We start from the raw sequence: 26,814 nt of genomic DNA on the forward strand, positions 1-26,814 counted from the left end.
CGCTGCACAGTTACACAGACTGCCTGCAGGTGTCAGCACTTCAGAAGTACTGACATCTGCACACAGCCAGTGTAACCATGGCTTCGGCTATGCGGCAGCCAGATGACTGAACTCCCAAATAGGAGGAGGACTGGAGGGCCCAGTTTCTTCTTTTATTTCCGAGTAAAGAGTCATCAAGCAGCTCAAAGCCTTTTAAACGAGGCTTCATGAGTGATGACTCTTTAGTCAGAAACAAAAAGTGAGACTGGGCCTTCCAGCCCTCCTCCTGTTTCGGAGTAGAGAGTCATCATGCAGCAGGCAGCCCTTTCATTCAAGGAGCCTGTCGTTTTTAACCATGCAGCACCTTGAATGAATGGGCTGCCTGCTGCATGTGCGCGTTGGGGCACACTGGTGTCAGACATTGGGTGCGGCCAGCCCCAAGGGGCTGGGTGCACCAGAGGTAATAATGTCAGTGTCGCCCAACTTTCCTGCTTTCACCAGGCACATACTTAGGCCATCCCCCTAATGAGAGACCCCCCACAATTTAGCATTCCACTTAATCCTCTGCCCCCAACCATCATGTTGAAATCTCCTTCTTGGGCAAACTCCTGGAGAAGATGGTCATGTCCCAACGGATCCACCACACAGAATCTGTTGGCTGCCTTCGCGACCACCAGTCTGGCTTCAGAGCATCCAGAGGCACAGAAACTGCTCACCTCGCCTCCAACTCTCCTTCCACCCTCATTCTCCTCGATCTGTCCTCAATCATTCCTCCTCATAAATCGGTTCTGTGATGCCCTGGGCATCACGGACCGGGCACTGGATTGGTTGACCTCTTTCTTCTCAAATCGGCCCTCCCAAATTCAACTGGGCCCCTTTCCCTCCTCTACCTCACTCTTGACTTGCTGAGTCCCTCAGGGCTCTAACCTCTCGCCGTGGCTTTTCAACATTTACCTTGCTCCCCTTGCCCACATGAGCTCCACCTTCTCTCCTCTCATTTCCAGTGTTATGCTGACATCACACAGCTCTCCTAAGCTTCCTTCTTTTTCCTCCTCTCCTTCCTCTCTCATTCCCGACTGTCTGACTACTATCCAGGAATGGAGTGCTGCTAATGTTCTCTGCCTTAATGCCAGTAAGACTGAAATCCTTCTCATTGGGACTCTCACTCCCTCCTTCGCTCCTAAACTCTGGCCACCCTCCTTGGGCCCCCTCACCTTCATGTGAGGCTAACAACTTGGGTGTCATCTTCAACTCCTCTCTCTCATTCTCTCCTCATATCACTGACCTTGCCAAGAAGGCCCACTATCAGCTTCACCTCCTCAAAGACATTCTCCCTTTCCTCACCTTCCCCCAGAAACGCAATGTCTCCACAGCTCTTGTTCTCTCCAGGCTTGATTACTGCAACAGCCTCTTCCTTAATCTGCCTCTTTCCTCACTCTGCCTTCTTCAACAAATCCAGAACAGGACTGCAAGACTTATCCTTGGCCTTAAGCTCAGGGAGCGCATCCCTCCAGCCCTAAAATCTCTCCACTGGCTCCCAGCGGTTGCAAGGATCAAATTCAAGACCCTCTGCATCATCCACAAAGCTTTCTGGGAGCTGGAACCTCGCAACATTCAACTCTCTCTCCCTAAATACCTCCCTGCTAGAGTCCTTCAGTCCTCTGGCGCCAACTCTCTGCAGATCAGACGTTTCTCCAAGGAGAGAGTAGGGGGACGTAGATCTCTCTCTTTGGCAGGAGCCTCCCTCGGAACAGCCTCCATGCCCCTTTCCGACTTGAGCCGGTTCTCCTTAAGTTCCGAAAGCTTCTCAAGACCTTCATTTTCACCTCCTCCTTCCCACTACCCCTCCCCTGCTAGCCTCCTCCTGCCACTACGACTGGATGCCTGTGTCTCTTATGAGTCTCTCTGGGGTCAGGCCCTCCTTCGTCCAGTCTTCCTCTCTCTCCCCTTCCTACCAGCACTTTCCCTCAGGGAACCTTTCCCTGACTAGTCTCAGAGGCTGGTCCATCCCCTGCCCTTGCACTACTGACCCCTACCTCTGGCCCCTCTGCCACTTGCCCTCCTGGGCACCCCTTAACACTTTTCCAGCCCCTTGGACTCCGTCCCTCCAGCACTTCTCCCTCTTTCACCCTCTCCCTATACCATCCCTTTGTCCTGACCTGCCCCTTCCCCCTGCACTTCTTCATACTGCACTTGCACGATCCGAATATCGCAAGACAGATTAGGACCGTTATTGTTGTTTTCTCCTCTGTCCCACCCGACCCCCCCCCTCTTTTGTCTTGTGACACCTGGAAACACTTTCTGCTGTGTAGGCGCTATACAAATGTTCAATAAATAAAAAATAAAAATAAATGGGCCTCCACACTGTCATGACCACTGTGAGGGGGCACAAGTTGTGCCACAAACAGACTGCCACCAGAACCCTGAGGGCCTTAAAACGACTGCAAAAGTGCTCCTGGAGCCAGTCCTGAAACCTTTGGTCTAGTGTTTTGGGTGTGGCAGGCCTGGAACTACTTTCCCTGGTACTACTTTACCTGGGCTATATAAACCACACCCTGACTGCAGAACACGCTTCGTGTTATTCTGCAATCCGCAGCGTGACGCTCACTGTGTCCAGCTCCTGGTCTTCAGCATCTTCCTGTAATCCTCCAAGAACAAGAACAAGATTATTCTGCCTTACCTGAGAAAACACCATCCAGCACTCAGCATCTCAATTGGGCTGCAATCTGTGGAAACCGAGAGAAGAAGAAACATTACTCACCTGTGAGTACTAGCTTAAGGACTTCCGGCGAACCGCTACCACAGCTGCTGTTCGAACATTGCGACCTGCAATAACGAGAAAGGGAAAAACAATATTAGAATGCGCGCTTCCAAAACATCGAATTCCAACAGTCTTACCTGAATTCCATCGCGCTACGTCACACTTCCATTGGGAGCACCAAAGCAACATCTGCAAAGGAAAAGAGATATATTCAGGTTCGCTTTCAATATTAAACAACTACAAATCGCTGTACTTACCTTAACGGATTCCGGGGGCCTGTTTTTCATCGCGCTCTCATCCACTCGCAGCACCACAGCGGCCTGTGAGGAGAAGAAGAAGAAAACACAGGTTAGCTTTAAAAGACAATAAAGGCGCTGCGCTTCACGCTTTCTCTTACCTAGAAAACGTGCCTCTCCATCCGGCACGCCAGCATCAAGACCTTCACACCTGAAAAGAAGAGAATAAAGACATTAACGAATTCCCTCCATAAACAGAACAAAGACTTACAATTAACAAACCTACCTGCCTACCAGCAGACTCGGGGTCACAGCAGGCCTGGGTCCAAGGAAGGCGTACTGCACCAGTGAAGCAACTCGGGCAGCTCGCCAACAAACGTCAAGTGCCCCTGCACAAGAAATGCAGGACGGATAGCTCACCCTACAAATAACTAAGATTCATTTTCAGCACTGGGCAACTACGCATCCAGGGTTCCAGATCTCAGAGCCTTCCAGACGCCCCCGGGGATATCAGGTGAGTGGAACACACACATCTTCAGCCGGACCGGACTCAGTGTCTTGGGCGTTTGCATCAGCGATGCAAACCTATCATAGAGGTCAAAGACTGGAACATGCCAGGGGCAGATTACAGTTTCTGTGGATGATGTAATGAACACCACTGAGTTTGTTAATAGTCCCACACCGTTATTCAAGCGGCCGTCTAGTTTATGGTGCGTGCATTATAAATAGTTGATAATATACTTCAAGCGAGGGGTCATTATCACAGAATAATGACTCCTGCTGAGGTCTAGAAGGCTATTGGCACGTAGTAGCAATATCAATATAGATTTTGCAGCTCTGGTAGTAAAATACAAAGTTATTTAAATAGTGAGCAAGTACAAATGCTATTTTAATAGTGGATAAAATAAATACACAGTGTTCGGACATTAAAATCGGCTTCATTTCCTAATATTTAAATATCAACACTGTCTTTAGAAGGTACATATTTAATCCAGCTTGGTGGAATTGGAACTGTTTTAGTATGAGGGTGGAATGTAAAAGTGAATGGTTTGTCTACGCGAAAGCAAAAGCATTGTCACTTAATTTAGCTTTCACTTTGGCATGTTAAATTGGATGTTGTCTTTCAAATTGAACGTGCAGTGTTGGGACATTACATGGCTGTTTTATGAATGTGGTTTTCATGCCCTGCCTGTAGGACAGACATCGCCTTTAACATTCCGCCACCCTGAGCTAAGGCAGGCCTGAGCGGGGCGAGGGCCTCAGCTCGGGATGTGGGCCATTAAAGGCCATGTCCGACCTCCTGACAGGACATGAAAGCCATTCCCACCTAAGGGTTCATCCGGTGGGGTGGTGGATTTGGGGGGATTGGCTTTCAGAATTGTTCACCTGGAGATCCACACTGCTATCGAAGTCCATTTCCCTATGAAAAATGAAAATAAAAATAAAATGTTACCGTATCGAAAAGGGACTAAGTCTCCTATCCATGTCTACAGCGGTCAAATGGGAGGAGTGCCAAGACCGGAGCGCTATGCTCTGGTTCTGCAGGTAAGTGGAGGGGCGGGGAGGCAACAGCGAGAGCTCCCAGTTTCCTCCCTGCATTGGAAAAATGAAAAAAAGAGTTGCCACCCAAGGAAGGGCCTCACGTGGCTGAGACTGAGGGAAGGGATTGTGTATTCTCACCCGCTGTTCCAGCCCCCTGATTGGCTGAGCACCCTTACCCGGGTGCGAACGCACAGAAATGCTTGATCTTCCTCCCTTATCGGCTTCTGGGTTCAACGTGTTTGGAAGGCAATAAGTTTCATAAGACTTTGCCTTTGGGGCATTCTGATTGGCTAAGTGGAAGTCAATAATGAACTCCACGTGTTGATTAAGCTTTATAGACTTAAGGAGGTGTCGTTATGGCTGGATAATGACCCATCTAGAAAATAAGGCAACAGTCATTAGGAACAACTTTAATGAGTCCTCCCTTGGTCTATGATGTAGGCAAAACGAAGGAAACAAAAGAGACAAAGGGACCTTTAAAATGATGGAAAAAGTAAACTATGAAGAAATGAGGAGATTTGGAAAACAGTTTTCCAGTCTACATGTGTTATTGTAGGTAACAAAAGGGACAGCCCTGGAGCGGGGAGGACAATGGGCTGAATGAACATTGGAACAGGGGGGGTGTCCTACCCTCTGGTATTTCAATCTTTGTAATTATTTAATGCAGAAACATTTATACCCTTGCATTGATCCAATGGGATAAACCATCTTTGTCTCATGGGTATGTGACCTAGAAATACACATAGACAACTGTAACATTTCTGAAGCTCTTTATTATTAAGCTGATGGATTCTTTTCTAGAGGTTTATGCATGTTCTAGATAAGTAAAACATCTGGCAGTGGGCCAGTTTACACACAAAACATGAATGCCATTGTGGGAGTTCATAGTGTATTATGAGCACTCGATTGACCATGGATCTGCTAGCCACTTTCAGCAGGAATGATCAAAACAGAACATGAACACAAAGTTGTGTGGTCTTAAACACTGTCTGCAATAATAGTCAACAAACAAGCACTTTGTGAGTTAATCATCATCAGTATGCTTTCATTTTATGTAATAGTGCATTGTGTCAACCGTGTTGGGTTGTGTATTAGTTTAAAGTCTGAGTCTTATTTGAGTGGGAGGCCTCTGAGGAGGTTCTCCCGTGCCCGACAGAAGGATGACCTCTGGGTAGGTCGACGTCTAGATCTAAGGTTAGAGATGTGGTGGCAGACTGTAGCGCTGCACGAAGTGGGGCACAGTGTCTGCTGACGTTTCGGCTCGATGGAAGGGGAGCCTTCTTCTAGGGCCAAAAAACAGGTCTCTCTGTACGAGGGACATACACAAATATAGTGTATTAGAGGGACACATGTGTGCTCAAGGAAGAGTAAAGGAAATGTCTATACAATTCAAATTAGCATTGCGAAAGGCCATGTTCCAGCGCCCATCAGCCTGACCTTGCTGGGTGCTCCAAAAGGGGTGGCAGACCCTTCTGAAGTTTGAAGAGCAGCAGATTAGTGGGGCGTCATGGTCCCTCTTGGGTACGTGAGCTGGGATCCACAGGAAGGTACTGGGGCACACTTGATCTGCTAATTGATGTGCCCTGTGGGTAAGCAAACACGGAAGAAATGCTGTTCCAGGTGGAATCAAGAGGGTGTATGAAAATAAACTGGAGAACCAGGTTACCTGTGGGGCGGTGCAATAACGTTCCCGGTGATTAGGCTGGCTTGAAAGTAAGGAAGATACCTTCGTCTGAAGGCCGGTCCTCCTATGAGGAAAAGAAGGGCATCATGAGTGGATGAACTAAAGCGTAGAAAACACATGAGCAAAAAAAGGCCAATGGAAAACTACCCTGTGAGGAAGTAGTTCCAGGGGCAGGCAGGCGTCCTTATCCTTGGATAGTGAATACCTCGATGGTACAGTTAGACATGAGTTATTGTAGCCAGTCAAATTAAAGCAGAAGCCGTGTGTGTTTCAACTACAATTTTGAAAGGAGTGTTTTTACATCTTTTCAGCGTTTACAGTGAAGCCTGTGTGGGTATAAACTTACTTTGAAGAACGTGGTGACTGATGTGTGCATGACAGGTGTGCATTATAAAGATGGCGGGTCCTATAAGCTCTGTACAAGAGAGGAATGATAAGGTCTTGGGGGGGGGGCAGAATGAGAAGCGTTATGAAGGGTTCTGCTTAATTTAGGACAATCACACCCACCTCACAGGTCAGCCACAGCACCCCGCAGTGCACCCCGCGCCTCTGTATGTGATACCTCGGGCCTCTACATCCTGCTGCCCGCATCTATGGAAATGCCTTATTATCCAGAGTTAGTGTCTGTACACACACGTATGAATGACTTTCTGGAAGGCTATTGTGCGTGCCAACACACACAAACACATCCTAGCAACTGACTGTTCAGATACCTCTTGCAAACATAAACTCTTCTTAACAAAAAGTGTTTTTGTCCAAAATCTCCTTGACCCATACACCCTCATAAAATGAATAAGTAATGTGCTTTGCTAAATGCAAACATGTATGAAAAAGGTGCACGGACCTGGGCATATGGTAGCAGTGCCTGGAAAATGCCTATCCAATACATACACACAAGCAGAAACTGTTGGCTTTGCTAGTGCTTGTTTGTAACAGGACTTTGGTGAGTGACGAAAGGCAGATCTGATTGAAAGGCAGATCTGATTTTAAAAAAAAATATCACACCGGTAGCGCGTTTACAGCAGCAATTAAACCATTAGCTCTCAGAAGACTGTTTTGAAAAAACCCTGGCAGGCACTTCAAGTGCAAAGTTTGATTTTAAGGCTTGACAGAGACAGCTCAAAAAGATCCCAGGAGGGTGAGTTTTGGGGCGGGAAGGTCAGGAAGCGGGTGGGAATGGCCATAGGGATTAGCATGGCCATGGGCAGTTAGTTAATGGATGGGTAAATAACCAAACACCTACAAGCTTTTGTGAAAAGGGGAAGCACAATGCCAGAGCGATGCGGAGGGATGTTTTGGCTTGGGGGCAGGTATTTTGCAGTCTGTGTTGAAGCTGTCAGGACTTAGGGAAGATTCAATGCTACTAAACGCCAAGAAAGGGCTGTAAGGAGCTAACAACATGTATGCTTGCTGATGGAATAGGCCTGTGTACTTAAACAAACGTACCCACTGAAGAGTAGAGCCAGGCTGCATTCTGACAACAAAATGTGTAGGTGTTTAATTAATAATTTAAACAAACAGAAGAATTACCAGAGCCGCGCTATTCCACGTGTTGTGTGAGTAAGCTAACTGTCTTAAATGATCAATTAATTAGATTTCCCATGCGTCAGCATACCTAACATATTACTAGAAGGGAGCTAGCTAATGAGCTAATAGTGCAGTATCCTCCACCGACACATGGTGTAACTAGGAGGGAGCTAGCTAATAGGCTAATAGTCCAGTCCAGTATCCTCCCTGACACATCATATAACTAGACGGGAGCTAGCTAATAAGCAAATAGTGCAGCGCAGTATCCTCCCCGACTCATGATATAACTAGACAGCAGCTAGATAATAAGCTAATAGTGCAGTGCAGTATCCTCCCCGACACATGATATAACTAGAGGGGAGCTAGCTAATAAGCTAATAGTGCAGTCCAGTATCCTCCCGGACACATGATATAACTAGAAGGGAGCTAGCCAATAAGATAATAGTTCAGTATCCTCCCCGATGCATCATCTAACTGGAAGGGAGCCAACTAATAAGCTAACAGTGCAGTGCAGTATCCTCCCCGACTCATGATATAACTAGACGGGAGCTAGATAATAAGCTAATAGTGCAGTGCAGTATCCTCCCCCGAGACATGATATAACTAGAAGGAAGCTAGCTAATAAGCTAATGGTGCAGCGCAGTATCCTCCCTGACACATGATATAACTCGAAGGGAGCTAGCCAATAAGATAATAGTGCAGTGCAGTATCCTCCCCCGACACAGGATAAAACTAGACGGGAGCTAGCTAAAAAGCTAATAGTGCAGTATCCTCCCCCGACACAGGATATAACTAGACGGGAGCTAGCTAAAAAGCTAATAGTGCAGTATCCTCCCCCGACACAGGATATAACTAGAAGGGAGCTAGCTAATAAGCTAATTCTACAGTGCAGTATCCTTCCCCGACACATGGGAGACCCGAGTTCAGTTTCACACTGGGGAGTCAGTCGGTTTCAGAAACAATGACAGTGAACATATCAAGACATTATTGCTGGAACATACTCCACCCCAGTGAGCTGGTTGTGTCTGCTGGAGCAAGGTTGCACTTGGTTTGAATTTGCACAATTATGTCTCATTCCAGCTGTTTTACCATTGTCCTTTAAGGTTGACGTGTGTATTTGCACACATTTGATGTGGGTGCCTTACAATGGGTGAAGAGGCGTATTAGAGCACGGCTTGAGAACGTGACCCAGGCATGATGCAGATAGACATGGTAGATAATATGGCATATATTGTTCTCTGGCAGTAGACGCCATGAAGGACAGAGGTCCCCAAGGTTACAAGCTTGTGAGGATGGCGTGAGGACGTCAGGGGGTGGGAAACAGAGTGTGGGGAGGGGGCTCCAGGCGGTAGATGACTTTGGTCTTAGAAGAGTTGAGCATTAGGATCCTAAGTCCTAACCAGTGAAAGCAGGAGAGACAGCTATAGATATATACAGGAAGATATATAAGGGGTGAAGGAGAGACGTTTTGGGTGTCATATTTGTATAGGTGGAGGAGAACCCGAAGGAAAAGTTAAATTGAAAGGCAGAGTCCTGGATGTCAATGGTAGAGTGGGCAAGTGAGAGCAGGGGATTTCCGACAATGCTGAAGGCAGTAGAAAATTCGAGGAGGATGTCAGTCAAGGTGAGCGTAGAGCAGCGAGCAGTACTGCAGCCTTTGGAGTTGTGAGCGCTGTTTCCATGGCGATCCCGCTGCATATCCTAGACAGGCCAAGGGTTACAGAGTCTGTTGGGCTCTAGGTAAGCAGCGATGCAGCTGGACGCAGGTAAGGGATTTAGGGGGGATTTTTTGGGGTCAGCAGTATTTTTAGAATGAGTTGGACTGAAGCTATTTTGCAGCAGGGAAGTTCCTGGGGGAAATTGTAGTTTAAGGAGCGGGGCGAGGTAAAATCAGGTGAGTTAGCACCAGTGCTTAATTTGTAAGAAAATAAATGCCAAGGCCCAAATATTTTCTAGCACGCTTGTGACACAACTGCAGGCGGGCAGTTCCCCACCACTGCTGTCACCACCCACAGCTGCTCCCTACAGTGTCGACACATTTGGGGTTCAACTACAGCTCGCAACTGCTCATCGGGGTTGATGGAGCTCGGGCTACCATTACTTCATGATCAGTCTGAGTCTGAGCCTTGGCAGACCCACACACAAATTAAGCACGGGAGCCCCTGAACATCTAAACAAACCCAATAGAGTGAACATTTTAGATTGACGCATGATATGATAGTTTATATTATATAGCGCCTATACTCAATGTGTTTCAAAGCACTTCAAGGCAAGGAAGGGAACAAGGGAAAATACAATGACAATAATACAATGACATTCTTACAGGCCATGAACACTAAGGATGTGAAACTAACTATCGTACTCGGCCTGACGACATTTAAGAGAGCAAGAGCTAAGACATAGATAAGGAAGGGAGGGGGAGAATGGGAAGGAAATGGAAGCACCTACGGTACTAGACCTGGTGACATTTCGGGTAGAGCCGGAGAAAACAAAAGGTGAGGGAGAGGGCTGCAGAAAGGGAGGGGAGGAACAAAACAAGTGACTATCATACTAGGCCTGACGACATTTCAGATAGTGCTGGAGGGGAGGGGGGAGGATACAGTCAAGGTTGCTATCATACTAGGTCCAGGGACAATTCTGATAGAGTAAGCACACAGAAGAAAGTAAAGGAAGGACATAGGAAAAGGGAGAACGGGAGAGGAGGAGAGAACAGAGAGTAAGCAGTCAAAAAGAGTGGAGAAGCAAGAGGGGAGAGCGAATACAATTGCAGAAGTCAGTAGTAACACATAATGTTGCAAGCCTGGATACAAGATGAAGATGGGAACAGCATGATTCAGGGCCACCATGAGAAAGGGTGACACACTGTGAATATATGAAGTCCATAAACGTCAAATCCAGTATTGGCCACAAGACGGTGATGGGGAAACCAGAATGTGTCAGGACAGACTCCTGCAGAAGTAGGCTGGGGGGGGTTAGTGGGGAGCAGGGCAGAAGAATCAAGCAAAACAGGAAACACCTGTGTGCGAGAAGGGGGGACACAAGGGAACATCATAGTGGGACAAGAGGGGTGGGGATGGCCTGTGGGGACAGAGGCAGTAAACATATGTTGGTGCATGCTTACCTGCTGTCTGAGCAGGGGTTCGGGCCCTGGATCCTCCTGGTCCGAACAGGCATTGCCCCTTTCCTTGTCTGCCCTTCGCTATGGGACACCTGGGTGAGAGACACTCTTAATCAAAGAGTTAAGAGCAGGAAGCAAGAGGCAGGGCTAAGAAGTTGGGTGGTGCTAAGGCCAGGTGACCTAGATCCACTTGCACCTGCTCCCCATCTGCAAAGGAAAAGAAGGAAAAGAGGCTGGAGGGCTCCTTAAGTAGAGAAAAAGATCGGCAACCAGGAAGGCAACAGGTGGCCGGCCTTGCAAAGTGGGGAAAAAGACCGGCAATTTAAGGAGACGTATAAACCGGGCCTGATTTCGTATTTATTTGTTATTACGCCAAGGCGCTGTACAGAACCAATTTACAGTACAATTGAAATGAACAGGGGAGTACATTAACAAATATAACTTACAATGAGACTTAGAATACAATTAATATTGAAGTAAGAAAGTGTTCAGGGCAGCATGGAAGATTGAATAAGAGTGAATAGACCGCAGAGAGAGAGGGAGAGCATTCTAGTAAAGAGGAGCCAATAAAGAAAAAGAATGGAAACGAGAAGAAGCACATGGAGGGCGAGGTACCGCTAAAAGAAAGCAGGTTTGTGAACGAGGAGTATGAGAAGGAACATTAAAAAAACAAGAGAGGTAAGATAAACAGGAGCAAGTGCATGGAGGGATTTGAATACTATGCAGAGAAAGTTGAATTTAAGTAGAAAGGGGAGGGGTAGCCATCGAATTGAGGCCAAAGAGGGAGAGATGGAGTCACAAATAGGTAAGGAATACAGAAGACGGATAGAGGAATTAAAAACAGATTTAAGAGGAGCTAGACGAGAGACGGGAAGACCAAAGAGGACTACAGAACAATAGAATAATCGAGAAAAGATTAATACAATCTATTTTCATGTAAGTGAAGAAATGCCCTTCACATTCATAAACAAAACAAGACGATGTGACGAATCAATTTACGGAGCACCAGTGGCCCAGGGATGCATTTCAGTTTCTAAACCATCAATCAGCCCCACACCTCTAATACACATATTATCCTGGGATGGTTCAATTTCTGCAGGAAACCAATGGGCACGTTTCTGCTGGTTTCCCTCTGGACCAAGCCATTGTCACGCAATACATCCATATGACTTTCAATATTTTGTTTCAAAAACCATGATTTACTACAAAAGTATTTCTATCACTTTGTGATAAAAATCTTGTTTGTACCTTAAAATTACGAACATTACTTCTAATAAACATTGTTCAGCCCACAGAAAATACTGGCATTCTTACTAATTGAATTGACTGCAAAAAATGTTTGTATTATTTTTTATGGATATTCCCAATTGTTTTTAATCCCAATTTGTTTTCAGCTCTTTCAAGACAACAATCCTAATGTTCTACCCAGATGTTTATATCATTTTAACAATTTGCATTTCCTTTGTGTTACTTTCTATATATAAAAGTAACATAATGAAACCTTATTTTATTTAGGTGTCACTGTTTTGGCTATTTATACCCCTAAACAAAATATTTCTAGTTTTGGGGAGGGAGTAAGGTTGGGATTTTCAGGAGGAATTTCCCATAAATGTGAAGAGTCCTCCATTTTATCGGTTTTAGAAAATTCAAACCTGATCAAATCAAACGCAAGAATGTCACCTGTTCCCTTCAAAGGACATTCTGTATCAGTCCTGCTGCACGTATCATGCATTTATTTCACAGGGTATCAAAAATAGATTCAATTGCATTCTGATCCGATTTTTTTTATGTACTAAAACGTTTTAGTTATCTCACCTAAAATGTAATGTAATGTAAAGTTGGCTTATATAGCGCCGTTCTGCCAATGATGTTGGGATCGCGGCGCTTGGCTCTGTAAGAAAGGAGGGCTGGGTGTGTTAGTCGGGCAGCAGGAAGGATGTAGCAAAAACCTTTGGTGTTGATGGATGCAGGTCGGAAGTGCCCGTAACCTTTGTGTCGCCATGAAAATCTCTAGGTTGTTGGTGGTTGGTACACTCTGGGCAGCTTAGCCACTTGGGCGGTTCCCGGATTGTGAAGTCCAAAGATTAACAGCCTGGTTGTTGAAAGAAGAGCCCTGATATACCCACGTGGGCATATACTTTAAATAATCGTGAAAATCAGGGTGAAAGACCACACATAGATTTCTTATTTTACTCCTACACAGAACAAACACTGTTTTAGGGTTTCATTAAGGTCAGTGAGAATGCTGACCGTGAGTTTTTAATTTACATTCATCAAATATAATAAGACAGCACCTAAAGACACTAAACTGTTTATAATTTTGTATACAATACAGATTTGTACAACCCAGTGAATTGGACTAGATTTTGGTAGACATACATGTTTCTGCTTTTGTTGATTGACATGTTTAGCTTTACAGATACAATGTGAACACAGAACAATTTTCAGCGAACAAGAAAACATATATCAGTGTACAAGGTGGACACTGAATTTGTGAAGAAGTCATCGACACTATTGTGTTTCGGCCCAAGGTCAAGCTGCTTGATGGAGCTTAAGTGTGGAAGGCCTTCATCAGGACGTGTGGTGGATAGTGTAGCCGTGTCCTGTGGGTCTCTATCTATAATTAATGACAGAGGATGTGTGGATTAGATCTGTTAAGTACACCAGACCTAGGAGGTTGTCTGCAGGAGTTTGTGAGGTGTAGGGATGCCAGATGTTCATTGTGAGGAGTTAGTTGAGGCGTGAGAATGGTGGAGAGAGGAGTGAGGAGGTTGTCACTTCCTGGCTCTTGGTGGTAGATTTCACTGAGATGAAAGGTGTGGACCAGTAACACGGGAGAGGTTCCGTCACTCTGATTGGTTTCCTGCAGATGGTAGTGCCAAGGGTTTCAGAAAATGCTTGCTGTAAATTAGCCCAAGTTTTTTGTGCCCAGCTTTTAGTTGTTTGCTATAATTTGTCCTTTTTTTCAAACTGGTTGGTTGAAAAGCCAAGACTTGAACTATTTCCTGAAAAGCTGGTGGTTCTCCTCCAGGCAGAGAGGTCTGGGTAAGGTGTTGCACAGTTTTGTGGTCAGAACTGAAAACTAGGATCTGCCTTGCCATTTCTTGTTGAAGTTGGGGACTAGTACTAGTGTCACATTGCTGGATCTAAGTGTTCTGAGAGGGGTATTGTGTTAAAACTTCTGAAGGAGGAGGCTCCCCCATCGTGGTATGAAAGATTGGCGATACACAAGGTTTTTAAATGAACCCTTTTTTGATGTGTAGCCAGTGGACAATACGTAATGCTATTGTGATATGTTCAAATCGCTTCATTCTGAGACGTAGCCTTTCCGCCAAATTTTGAACTCTTTGTAGTTTCCGAATTAGGTAATCTGAGTGTCCGAGATAGAGGCTGTTTGCATACACTAGTTTGGTTAGTATTCGAGAAATTCTGGCCATGGCTTTGTGGGTGAATGTTAAGTAAGGTAAGATTCTGCATAGCATGCACAGCTGGAAGAAACAATTTATGATGATGGCTTTGACCTGTAGGTCAAGTGTGAGGCTGTTGCCCATTTTCGTTCCAAGATTTCTTACAATGGTTGACGGGTTTGAGCATGGAGCCATCTCGTCAGGCCAAGGAATTGTGGTGGAGTTAGAACATGTAGGAATACAGAGCATCAGCTCTGTTTTTCTAGGGTTGAGTTTTAGTCTGTTTGCTGTCATCCGTGCATCCACCTGTGCAAGGCAGTTTTTAATATCCATGGTGTTTGGTGAGGGGTTGTTTACGAATTTGTAGATTATTTGTGTGTCATCCATGTAATTGTAGCAGGCGATACCAGATTTATTGATCATGTCTAGTATGGGTGTGATGTAGATGTTTAAGAGTAGAGGTGATAGTGTGGATCCTTGGGGTACTCAGAAGGTAAGTGGGTGAGGCCGAGAATTGTAGGGTCCCAGGCTTGTGGTTTCCATTCTACACACGAGGAAGGAGGTGATCCCATGTAGAGCTGATTCTTTAATACCAATATCTTCCAGTCTTTTAGGAGGATCTCGTGAATGACTGTGTCAAAAGCGGGTGAGATGTCTAGCAAGATTTGTGCACTCTGTTTTCCTCCGCATCGTTTTTAAGTGAATCCCAAATGGAGCAGCAAGCCGATTCTGTACTCCTACCTACAAGGTCTAAATCTGTGCTGTGCATCGTTCAGGAGTTGGTTGGTTTCGATAAAGTCTGGGGTTGAGGCTATATGAATTTTTTCCAGACGTTTCCTCATGAAAGGCGTGTTTGAAATGGGGCGATAGCTGGCTAGGTCATACGGCTCTGCTCTTGGCTTTTTGTGCAAAGGTCTGATGCATGCAGATTTCAACTGAGCTGTCCCTCTTCCGGTGCAGAGGGAGTCAATGTGGAGGGAAAGGGAGATGGGAGCTAAGTCTGGAGAATTCACGATTCATTTGTAAAGATTGGGTCGGACATGGATCCACAGGACGTCCCGATGGGTTGCATGAGTGAATGGTGGCTTGTAGGTCCTGTGCAAACAGAAGGTATCGGAAAGACAATGGAGAGGAGTTAGTGGGAGATGATGGTGGGGTCTCGCTGGTGGGAGCATCCTTTATTGTCAAGGTGACCCTGGATGTCTAGGATCTTTTGGTTGAAATCACACAAACTCATGTATTCCTTATCCTGGGAATTGCACATTAAGAAAGCCTATTTATTGGGCAGTGGAAAGCGCTGGACACATCTTCCCTGCACTCACAAAATATGATAAATCTGAAAAGAACCATGCTATCAGTGGCATACTTTATTTATTAATTTATTGATCATTTATAAGGAGCTTTATACAATAGAGCTGTGTTTGAAAGCCAAAAAAGAATGTATAAAAATGAATTGTGTTTTACCCACCGCAGATGCAAATATCAGCCTATTCTGCATGGCTTGCTCCCACCATGTTGCAGTTTTGTAGCACTGTCAAGAGTCAAGTGGTCATATGATCCGGTACCCTGTTATTTCAGTGCAGAACATTCCCATCAGGGCAAAAAGCTCATTGCAAAGAAGTTCACCAACAATATATGTGTGCACAAAAGGTACAGACAGTATGTTTGGAAAAGGGGAGAATGGCTTATTTGGGGTGGGGTTGGGGGTAAATGGGAGGCTGCGGGGGTGGGGGCGGTTTACCATTCTGAATTTTGCTGCAGCAGTGAATTTGAAAAGGAAGAACATTTTAAATGTAAACATTCCGCACTGAAAAAATAAACAGTAATAAGAGACAGAACCCCCTGTAGCCTGCATATCACTCAAAGATATTTGACACAGGTGCTTTAACCCACCGAGTTTACTAGTCAGCTGAAGTTATTGTCTTTTGCGATGTTTGCTTTCAGACTTTCCATTGAGAGGAACTGTGCAGTCACATTGCAATGCAAGATTAGTGAATGTTAATAAACGTGTTGTTGGGCAAAGTGCCTACATACTACAACTGTTTGGTTTTCTTTTCGTGTTAAATCGGGGTATTTCGCCTTCTTGCTTTGTCCTGTCCTAGGGGGCATAAGTAACGCCTATTCAATCAGAAAGGGGGCTACAATCCCTGAACCAATGAAACGAGTTCAAACAGAAGGCAACGGAATACAAGATAGGGATAGTACAGGTGTGGATACAAAACCAGGGGCAGGTACGGAATAGCAGAAGACACGGCAGGAGATCAAATAGAATAGGAGCGACTACAGAACGGGAGTGGCCAGCGAATAGGGAAGCACACACAACACGACTGAGTCCATACTAGCAGTGGGTAGAAAGATGGAGATCAGTGGACATTAAGAGCATGACGTTTACAAACCAGGAAGTCTTAAAAAACAGGAGTAAATACAGGACACAGGTGAATGCAAATCCGGGATGACTAGATAACAAGAGGGAACATAAAGCAGGAGTGAAAATAGAATAGGAGTGTATGTGAGCAGAACATGAATCAATTTAGAACATGAGGGGACATACAAAGGGGTGATACAGAGCAGGGGTGAATGGGGAATATCTTTTAGTAGGGACCATAAAGCAGGGTGACAAATAACCTATGAGTGCATGTGTTTCAAGAAACAATATATAACTGGAGGGGAGATAGAGACTAGTGAACAAGGAAAGGGGTGAAAAGAAATCAGGTGTGATGCATGATAGGCGGGAGCATAAAGCAGAAGTGTAAAAAGAATAGGCGTGTATATAGAACAGGAAACCGAATAGAACAGGAATGGCTGTAAAACATAAATATAGAATCGCAAAGCGTAAAGAACAGGAGTGTGCCTAAAATAACAAAGCCTGCTGACCGGAAACGAATGAAGTGATCCGAGTAAACACTGGTGAATATTTACAGTGGTGAATATAAAAAGGAAGGCAGATCACAAGGGGCGACTATAGCGCAGGGTGAATGTGCCAGCCATGGAGTTGAAATCAGACATGGGGACACTATAGAGCAGGTGCTGGAACAGAAGGGGACTGTGCGAAGATTAGGAATGTCCATAGAAAGATTAGGAAGGTGAGCCAGACGTGATCGAGTACCATGAGTTAATGCTGCATAGGAGTGAATCTAGGACCTGACTGAATACCTAATGGGTGAGCGCAGAGCAGAAGTAACAAACAGAACAGGAGTGCATACAGAACACGAATGCGCGTGAGTAGGAGAGGATCTGAAGGGCAGTCAGTAGGAACCGAGACTGATTACAGAATAACACTGGAAATCCAACATGTGTGTATGTTATGCCATGTTACTATATATTCTAAAGGTTTGTGTAGGATGCGTGGGCTACAACGCCACCGAACTGGACCAACCTAGGGTTGGCGTGACAGCCTGCAAATCATACATGTGCCAATTCAACCTTTAGAGCATCTTGTCTAATGCCAAGCAAATGCACTTCAGATGTGTGTGTGTTACTGGGACATATACACTGGCCACCGCTGCCGCCTTATGCATGGCTTCCGGGCGCTGTGGCCGATCTGAAGAGGAGGCGGGTGGGTTCGGTTGGTGGTGAGAGCGGGGGAATGCTAGCTAGCTTTTCTGTTGTGTTTGTGTTTGCAGTTCGGAAGTAGTCGGTCACTGTGTGCGGGTCTGTTGCCAGGTGCCTTACGGAAGCACTTTGTCCAGATGGGCGCCGCGTGTGCACACGGTGCTAGAATGCAATGGCCGGGGTGCTGGTGTGTAAGTTGGGTGTAGGGCAGTGCTGTTGCTTGATCTCTTTGGGGAGGAATGTAAATAGCCACGCGAGTGACTTATTTGCTCTGTGTGTATTGTGTCTGAGTGGTGTGGAAGATGAGAGGGTCAGTGGAGGGGGGTCAACCCCCCCAGAAGGCTGGTGGATTCTAGGTTGACGCTTCTATTTCATATTCACCCGTCTTTTATTCACCCCTATCTATATATATTCATTCATCCCTGTCTTATACTCACTCTCTTGCTATATTCACTCTTCCCCATGTTTCCTTCTGTTACATGGCAACTCCTTTGCTGTGTGTCCTCTATTCTGTTCTTACTCCTGACATTTATTGACTCCCATTTCATATTCATTCCTGTCCTATAATCAGTCCTGTGCTATAGCCACGGGCTCCCTGTACTCATTTCCCTCACATGGTCATTGTTATTGAATGGTCACTCATTTCCTTTATGCATTCCGTTCTGTCTCATGCCTGTCCTGGGATGACTCCCATTTCATATTCACCCGTCTTTATTCACCCCTCTCCTGTGGATATGCATCTCTGCCCTATACTCATATTCGCCCCGTCCCATGTTCACTGTGATTACATGGTCACACCTTTCCTGTGTGCACTCCATTCTGTTCTTACTCCTGACCTTGATTGACTCCTTTCTTCTATGCATTCCTGCCCTATACTCACTCATGTGCTATAGTCGCTGGTTCCCTATACTCACTCCTGTGCTATAGTCACTGGTTCCCTATACTCACTCCTGTGCTATAGTCACTGGTTCCCTATACTCACTCCTGTGCTATAGTCGCTGGTTCCCTATACTCACTCCTGTGCTACAGTCGCTGGTGCCCTATACTCACTCCTGTGCTATAGTCGCTGGTTCCCTATACTCACTCCTGTGTTATAGTCGCTGGTTCCCTATACTCACTCCTGTGCTATAGTCACTGGTTCCCTATACTCACTCCTGTGCTATAGTCACTGGTTCCCTATACTCACTCCTGTGCTACAGTCACTGGTTCCCTATACTCACTCCTGTGCTATAGTCACTGGTTCCCTATACTCACTCCTGTGCTGTAGTCACTGGTGCCCTATACTCACTCCTGTGCTATAGTCACTGGTTCCCTATACTCACTCCTGTGCTACAGTCACTGGTTCCCTATACTCACTCCTGTGCTATAGTCGCTGGTTCCCTATACTCACTCCTGTGCTACAGTCACTGGTTCCCTATACTCACTCCTGTGCTATAGTCGCTGGTTCCCTATACTCACTCCTGTGCTACAGTCACTGGTTCCCTATACTCACTCCTGGGCTACAGTCACTGGTTCCCTATACTCACTCCTGTGCTATAGTCACTCGTCCCTATACTCACTCCTGCGCTACAGTCACTGGTTCCCTATACTCACTCCTGTGCTATAGTCACTGGTTCCCTATACTCACTCCTGTGCTATAGTCACTGATTCCCTATACTCATTCCTGTGCTATAGTCACTGGTTCCCTATACTCACTCCTGTGTTATAGTCACTGGTGTCGTATACTCACTCATGTGCTGTAGTCACTGGTTCCCTATACTCACTCCTGTGCTACAGTCACTGGTTCCCTATACTCACTCCTGTGCTATAGTCACTGGTTCCCTATACTCACTCCTGTGCTATAGTCACTGGTTCCCTACACTCACTCCTGTGTTATAGTCACTGGTTCCCTATACTCACTCCTGTGCTATAGTCACTGGTGCCCTATACTCACTTCTGTGCTATAGTCATTGGTTCCCTATACTCACTCCTGTGCTGTAGTCACTGGTTCCCTATACTCACTCCTGTGCTGTAGTCGCTGGCTCCCTATTCTCACTCCTGTGCTATAGTCACTGGCACCCTATACTCACCCCTGTGCTGTAGTCACTGGTTCCCTATACTCACTCCTGTGCTATAGTCACTGGCGCCCTATACTCACTCCTGTGCTATAGTCACTGGTTCCCTATACTCACTCCTGTGCTACAGTCACTGGCTCCCTATACTCACTCCTGTGCTACAGTCACTGGTTCCCTATACTCACTCCTGTGCTACAGTCACTGGTTCCCTATACTCACTTCTGTGCTAGAGTCACTGGTTCCCTATACTCACTCCTGTGCTATAGTCACTGGTGCCCTATACTCACTCCTGTGCTATAGTCACTGGTGCCCTATACTCATTCCCGTCCCATGGTCATCATTGTTATTGCATGGACACTCATTTCATCTATGCACTCCATTGCATTACATACCTGTCCTCAAATGACTCCTACTTCGTATTCAGCCCTGTCTTATATTAACGCTTCCCCTATATATTCATCCCTGTCCTATATTCCCTCCTGTGCTATATTCACCCCTGTCCTATGCTCGCTCTTCCCCTATATATTCATCTCTGATCTATATTCCCTCCTGTGCTATATTCACCCCTGCCCTAGGCTCACTCTTCCCCTATATATTCATCCCTGTCCTATATTCCCTCCTGTGCTATATTCACCCCTGCCATATGCTCGCTCTTCCCCTATATATTCATCTCTGATCTATATTCCCTCCTGTGCTATATTCACCCCTGCCCTAGGCTCACTCTTCCCCTATATATTCATCCCTGTCCTATATTCCCTCCTCCTGTGCTATATTCACCCCTGCCCTAGGCTCACTCTTCCCCTATATATTCATCCCTGTCCTATATTCCCTCCTGTGCTATATTCACCCCTGCCCTAGGCTCACTCTTCCCCTATATATTCATCCCTGTCCTATATTCCCTCCTGTGCTATATTCACCCCTGCCCTATGCTCGCTCTTCCCCTATATATTCATCTCTGATCTATATTCCCTCCTGTGCTATATTCACCCCTGCCCTATGCTCGCTTTTCCCCTATATATTCATCCCTGTCCTATATTCCCTCCTGTGCTATATTCACTCCTGCCCTATGCTCACTCTTCCCCTATATATTCATCCCTGTCCTACATTCCCTCCTGTGCTATATTCACCCCTGCCCTAGGCTCACTCTTCCCCTATATATTCATCCCTGTCCTATATTCCCTCCTGTGCTATATTCACCCCTGCCCTAGGCTCACTCTTCCCCTATATATTCATCCCTGTCCTATATTCCCTCCTGTGCTATATTCACCCCTGCCCTATGCTCGCTCTTCCCCTATATATTCATCTCTGATCTATATTCCCTCCTGTGCTATATTCACCCCTGCCCTATGCTCGCTTTTCCCCTATATATTCATCTCTGATCTATATTCCCTCATGTGCTATATTTACCCCTGCCCTAGGCTCACTCTTCCCCTATATATTCATCCCTGTCCTATATGCTCTCCTGTGCGATATTTACCCCTGCCCTAGGCTCGCTCTTCCCCTATATAGTCACCCCTGCCATATATTCACTCTTCCCCTATATATAAATATATATTGTATGGTCACTCATTTCCAGTATACATGCCTTATTTCCTCCGCCCTGAGAACACGTCATTGGTTACACGAGGTAAACAGAACTCGGCGCAAAGCACTGCCATTAGGCTTCTAGGCTCTGGAAAATACTGGCCCGGGGTACCTTGCTGCAATATGCACGGTTCCCCTTCGCGGCGTCTACCTTCAGTGCGTGCTTCCCTCCCGGTTTGAGCTTCGGCTTAAGCGGTCCATGGCGCCGGGGAGCTCTTTCCTAGTTGTGCAGCCAAGCTTTGGAGCGCTTTAGCAAGCTTTGGAGCGCTTGCATGGGGCGCTTTATCAAGCTATGGTGCGCTTTGGCAAGGTTTGGAGCGCTTTGGCAAGCTATGGAGCGCTTAGCAAGCTTCGGGGCGCTTTAACACCGGATTTACGGAGCAGTCCAGCATCATAACTGGAAGGAAATGAAAACCTTCGAATTTGCGACACGGCCGTCCTCCATGGTGCATCTTCGACTCCAGTCTTGAAACAGCGCTTTGATGCCTCGGCCGTCAGCGCTCTATAAGAGACTATAGACCACACAGAATGTATTGGCGCGTGCATTGTTAGAGAGCACCCAACATCGTTCATTTCAGACAAATCACGAGAAGTTACTAAGGACATCTTACCTGGGTGCTCTTGAAGGTTCTGCCAGGGTACGCGCTCGCACAGGGTTCCCCAATGTGCAATGGCACAGCGTCCTGGGTGAGACATCCAGGTGGGCATCAGGGGGTACCAACAATTCCTTACCCAGAGAGGCTGGGCAGCGGAGTCAAATTACTAGGGCATAGCTTGGATTCCACCATTAATCCCCGCAGGGTTCAAGGCAGACCCCACTCCGAGCTCCAGGCGGGCACAGCTTTCTGGTCCAGTAGAACGCACTCCGCTTGAGCACCTGCACCCGGCGGGTACGCCTGGCATCCAGTAAGAGAAGGAACACGCGCCACTTCTAACCTGCAGCAGCAAGGCGCCTCGAGGCGGCCTAGTGCTACAGAAGTCTCCTCGCGCTCTCCGACTCGGGCAGGAGAAGGCAGCTGACTGCCAGCCCGGCTGCTAAAACGCGCCTGCCGGCCTCGTGTTATGAACGTGACGATCGCAGGGGCAGCGGCTTGCATGGCTGCGACTTGGCCGCGCTTCAAGCCCCGGCTATTTATAATAAAGGGAGCTCACCCTATCAGAAAGGAAGTGGGATTATTTCAGGAAAACAATAGGCGCATATCAAGAAACGATTGGGCTGCCCTCCCCGGGGGCTCAGCGGGCTTCTTGGGCATCATGGGTGCAACGCTGGCGTGTCGATCCGATGCGGGTTTCGAAAACAAGTTGGAAAGGCAAACTTTTGAAAAATGCAAAGTTTTGTTTTAAAAAAAGAAATCATAAGTTCGAAAAATAAACAGTTTAAAACAAATTGCCAGGATGAATAAGCAAGGGGTTCGCAGGTGACACTTGTGAGTACCCCCTCTTTTAAAACTAAAACAAAACTTTTTTAACGGGAACGCAAGAACATACATGTCTCATGCCCCATTCCATCCGAGAAAGGCGCGTCCGGACCCCCTAGCTGTTCTTCCATTCTGCTACTTGTAGTCATGGATCTGTAATGTTCTGCTGTTTGATATTTGTGTAGTATAGCGCCTAAAGCCATTGTTATGGCTTTCAAGCGCTGTGGGGTGGAAGGCGCCTCGAAAGACCGTAGACTGTGCAAACATGAAACTAGAAAGAGCATTACATTGCTTGCAAATACTAATTAGAATTAGGGGACTGTTCTGTTACTTGTAATGGTGAAATCCAAGACTACAAGTCCCAGAATGCAAAGAAATAATCTGCCTAACGGTATGGGGCATGCTGACATGCTTGAAAGGAGCCAGGCGTTCAGAGAGCAACAGGGGAGCAATGTAAGATACGGCTTTCCATTGTTTTTTTTTTTTTTTGAAGGGGTGTATTTTGAGTATATTGTCGGTAATACTGCGCTCGCTATTGCCATAGTGGTCTCCCGCCCGGGTCCGCAGCTTCTCAGGATGGGACGCAGAGCCAGCTCCGGACAAATAAATTAGGTAATTTAAAGCAACCAGAAATGCTACGCAAAACTATACACTGGAGCCAATCCTCCCAAACGCACACTTTCAAGTTAAAGGTCGCGCTGCTCGTTACAACGCCCGTCTCGCATTGCACTGCCACCCCGTGGCGACCAGCAAAAGGCGGGGACTTCTCTCTACTATAACGCAGCGGGTCCGGGCAAAAGCCGGTTCGGTAGTGCGGCGGGTTTAGTGCCGGCGGCAGTGACCTGTGTGCAACCTGCCTGCTGCTGTCGCGGCTGAAATGCTGTTGATGGAGCATTTCACCCTTAGGTGCTCGAGAACAGGCGTACTAATGAGTTCAGCAGTTTATTTCGTTTGTATGGCAACACTTTTCATAATGTATCGTTGAAGCGCTGAGAAGGACCTCCGTTTATGCCGGCACTATACCACGGGCCAACATCATCAATGATAAGCCCAGTGCGAACACTGCATTTTTGCCTTTGGGGTGTACACGGCGAGTTCTCGTGACGTGGGCTCCCCCCAGAACAAATCCTCAATACAGCGTCTGACCTCGGTTGGAACACGACGATGCATTCACTATTTGCACAATTGCTGAGGCAAAACGATCCTTGTTCCACGTGCTAGAAAAAGGGACTTTCTTTCAGTCCACTTTTGTGCTCAGCTGGAGAGGTCGTGTACCACAGAGCCCCCTCCTGCACTCCCCAGCGCCGGGCTCGCCCTCTCCTCTCCATCTCGATGTGAATGAAGGGCTCGCCTCTCGGCGCTGAGGCGGCATTTACCGCTCACGCTGCGGCCCCCCTCTTCTTTTCCAGAGCCAGGCATGCCATGAGCAAACATTTCCCCCCGTATTAGCTGCCCCCCCACCATTTACATATGAAGGGGTGTACTTCTGAGCCCAGTGCCCCGGGATTACTTCAGCCTGCAGCATTGCTTCTCCAGAGGGACGTGACCTTGGGGGCGCCCGTTTAAAAACCATGATTTACCTTCGTTGGTCTCAGATCAGTATTTTGCGTCACGTTTTTGCATAGCTGTGATTATGCCCGAGTGTGGGTTCAGGTGTTATGCTGTAAAACCAGATGGGCCTGATTATTTTCGCACTCCCATCAACCCAACCACATGCCCAAAGTCTTTGTTTTGATTGTTATAATTATATAATTACAATTGTTCTTTTATAAGGCGCGGACCGGATTCTAAGTGCGAGCCTGGGTTTCGAACCTGTGCTGCTTTGCGTGGCCCCTGAGCTATCTTCCAGGGTGATGCTGGTATTGCATTTACAAGCAAGCTTCATGTTTAGAACGCGAGCCTTAAACAACGTTTGCGCTGGACTGTGAGTCTGGCGGTAAACTCATTTACCGTTACAACACGTGGTTAAAACGAATTAACAAACAGAAATGACTTAACAGGAATGGTCCGCATGAGTATCATGTCATGCAGACCCTTCAGTTATTTCCCATTTTGGGGGTCCAGTACAAACACATTGAAATTGCTTTCCACCACACGTGGAAACTACCGCGGGTGGTCATGATTTTGTGTGGAAATAAACTACCTCCTCAACACAAAAGCAAGTGGTTTTGAAGAGTTTCACATATGAAACTTGGAATTTGGGGGAATGGTAAAACATACTCTATTATAAAATACCTCAAATTTTAACACTACCTGCAAACTCGTACTCCGGTCTTTTGTCCAAGGCTGCTGTGGCGTGGCAGAATGCTGTAACTAAGACTTGTTTTGCGATACTTACCGTTGTGCAGATCAGCAATGGCTGGCTTCACCTTAGATCTTGGCTCCGCTGGGTGTAGGGGTATCTGTGAGAGGGGCCCGACGATCCCGAGGATGGACCACTGAGCAGCTTCAGTGCCGTGGGTCTTTATTCTCTGCGACAAGTGTTAATGTCTTTCCATGCCCTGGAACAGGTTTGGCCCTTTTCTTCTGTGGGAAATGAAGACAGAAAGGTTCGCGAATCCTGCACGTGTAGTGGTACCTCTCCATCTGCAGACTGTCTGATGGGAAAGAAGCTTGTGCGCGCATAAACACACAGCATAGGCGGGCCACGGCCCCGCCCTCGGCGGCCTATCATTGGGTTAGTCGCTCCCCCCTCTAGCGTATAACAAGCAAGGATTGATCGTCCACGTGCTAGGCGGGATCTGGGCATTACCAGTAGCAAGCGTATCCTCGTGTCACCTGTTCCGCCATTTTGAACGTGTTTGGTATTCAAGCAGGTCGGATGATAAGAAGGGCCCAGTTTTGCTGAGATAAGATTATGGCACCCCCCCTCAGTCCTCACGCACTCCCCACAGTCACGCTGGTGTTCTTAATGCTAGGTACTGTGGGGCACGCCTCGCTTATGACCCCTCTGTGTCCTAGGACTCTAGGAAGCAATTATAACAGCGTTGGTTCCTGTTGTTTCCTGGTGGAGATGGCAGCATTCCGTGGGGTTTCGTGGTACCCGGCTTCCTGGCGTCTCCTCTCAGCTTCAGGCACTGCCTGAGGCCCGCAAGTCGCCGGTTTCTGTCTTCTGCCTTGGACGCTCATCGTGGCGCACAACACTGGTTATCTCCTCTTGACCGGTTGTCTCCTCTTGACCTCTGATGATGGTGAGTGCACTGAGGCACAGGACACGATCCTCTGTGTCCACCACACCACATTCAAGCTGAATGTAAAATCTTTGGTTTTAGAAATCCAGTGTAACCAAAATATTGGGTTTGTGCAATTATTATAGGTTTTATTAGTTGTTTGTGTAGTAATGTGCTGGACAGTACGTTAGGTCATCGGAATGATGGTGCGTGGAATGTTTAGTGTGGAATGCTGCGTGCTGATTGAAGGGAGGTGCGGTCACTGGTGTTTCATGGAAGCTGGCATGGTGTGTGGATGGGCCAGTGTCTGTGCAAGCTACACTTAATCTATATGTGTAGAACTGGACGGAATAAACGTACAACAAACTTACCTGTGGTCTCCAGCTTGGTATATTACAGGAAGAAGCCCCAGGCATTTAATCGGTGACGAGTATGTCTTGATCTGGAGTCAGGAAGTGGAGCAGCTGGGGGCACAGGCACTGCCCCAAACGAACACCATCCACAGGTGTCAGCAAGCGACAGCAAGTGCTGACGGTTGAGGGAGAACGGTCTGTAGGAGTCTGCAGGATGGGCGGCGCAGGCACTGCAGACGAGCAGGTGGACACCTTCTCCCTGGTCTCTGCCCCCTTAGCACCATCCCATTGGAATCACAGACAAAGAGCCACAATTGGGAACCCGTGCATGAATCCTTGCAACATTCCTGTACAACGTTTAGTATATGAGAGACTTTATGCACTCGGGCAACCATTTAGAGTGTAGCCACAAGCTAACATAGTGGAGGA

The 26,814-nt window shown here is 46.9% G+C and overlaps 1 protein-coding gene across 1 annotated transcript in view; it reads right to left on the reverse strand.

The window, feature by feature from the left end:
• The window catches only part of GJA5 (gap junction protein alpha 5), a 134,694-nt gene extending 112,198 nt beyond the window's left edge, over positions 1-22,496 (reverse strand). Inside the window, exon 1 of the mRNA XM_069636000.1 lies at positions 22,056-22,496. The gene's annotated coding sequence lies outside the window, so the exon portion shown is untranslated. The remainder of the gene's footprint in view (positions 1-22,055) is intronic.
• Positions 22,497-26,814: the final 4,318 nt, after the last annotated feature.

Source organism: Ambystoma mexicanum, chromosome 7p, assembly GCF_040938575.1.
Source record: "Ambystoma mexicanum isolate Mex_15411 chromosome 7p, UKY_AmexF1_1, whole genome shotgun sequence".
NCBI classification, from domain to species: Eukaryota; Metazoa; Chordata; class Amphibia; order Caudata; family Ambystomatidae; genus Ambystoma; species Ambystoma mexicanum.